The sequence below is a fragment of the Rutidosis leptorrhynchoides genome, chromosome 7, assembly GCF_046630445.1.
Source record: "Rutidosis leptorrhynchoides isolate AG116_Rl617_1_P2 chromosome 7, CSIRO_AGI_Rlap_v1, whole genome shotgun sequence".
Classification (NCBI taxonomy): Eukaryota; Viridiplantae; Streptophyta; class Magnoliopsida; order Asterales; family Asteraceae; genus Rutidosis; species Rutidosis leptorrhynchoides.
In genome coordinates, this window is record NC_092339.1 from 298,042,927 (window position 1) to 298,044,122 (window position 1,196).

The 1,196-nt window shown below is 37.0% G+C and overlaps 1 non-coding gene across 1 annotated transcript; it reads left to right on the forward strand.

The window, feature by feature from the left end:
- Positions 1–625: 625 nt before the first annotated feature.
- Positions 626–732, forward strand: LOC139860663 (small nucleolar RNA R71). The gene has a single exon (XR_011763293.1). It is a non-coding gene; the product is annotated as a small nucleolar RNA R71 (small nucleolar RNA).
- Positions 733–1,196: the final 464 nt, after the last annotated feature.

The window sequence follows — 1,196 nt, forward strand, 5'->3', positions numbered from 1 at the left end:
TGTTTGAGATTCAACTAGCTTTGACATCATATCTTCTAAATTTGGCTTTTTATCATCGGTTTGTGGTGGTTTGTTTTGAAAAATAGGTCTTTGCTGATTGTAAGTATTGTTGGATACTTGTTGATTGCTAGGACCTTGTTGGTTGTTGTATGGAACATTTCGATTATAATTCTGGTCTTGATTGTAGATTGGTCTTGGCGGTTGATAATTATTCTGATAATTATTTCCAGGCCTTTGGTTTATGTATGAAACATTCTCTCTTTGTTCCATTGTTAGTTCAATACTGAGACAATCTTTTGTTAAATGTGATCCTCCACATTGCTCACAACTAATTCGTATTGAGTGGATATCTTTAGTCATCTTTTCCATTCGTCTCTCGACAGCATCTATTTTTGCAGAAATGGAATCTAAGTCATGGCTAGAATCGGCTCTAGCTGCTTTAGATGATCTAACGATATCTTTTTCTTGGTGCCACTCATGTGAGTGGGAAGCAGTGTTATCAATAATTTTGTAAGCATCAGTTGCGGTTTTCTTCATAATGGAACCACCAGCTGCTATATCGATGTCTTTCCTTGTAGTGATGTCGCATCCTTGGTAGAATATTTGTACTATTTGACAAGTGTCTAAACCATGTTGCGGACATTCTCTTAATAACTTTCCAAATCTTGTCCACGCTTCATATAAAGTTTCCTTTGGCTTCTGTGTGAACGTAACAATTTCTCCTTGAAGTCTTACGGCTTTAGATGCCGGAAAGAATTGTTTAAGAAATTTTTCAACTAAAACATCTCATGTATCAATCGCCCCTTCAGGTAACGATCCCAACCAATCTTTGGCTTCTCCCTTTAAAGTCCAGGGAAATAACATGAGATATATCTGTTCATCCTCCACTTCTCTTATTTTAAATAGAGTACAAATCCTATTAAATATACGAAGATGTTCGTTTGGATCTTCCTTCGGCGCACCACTAAATTGGCATTGATTTGTTACCATATGTAAAATTTGTCCTTTGATTTCATAATCTGGCGCATTAATGTCAGGTTGAGTAATTGCGTGACCTTGGCCAGTGCGTTTAGCTCGCATTCGGCCTTCCATACTTAGAGGTTCCAGATTTTCCATGATTGAATTTGTTGAATCTGAATCACTAGAGGATTCTGATTTAATGGTTGGTTCCTCGACAATCTCTGTTTGAATGATTG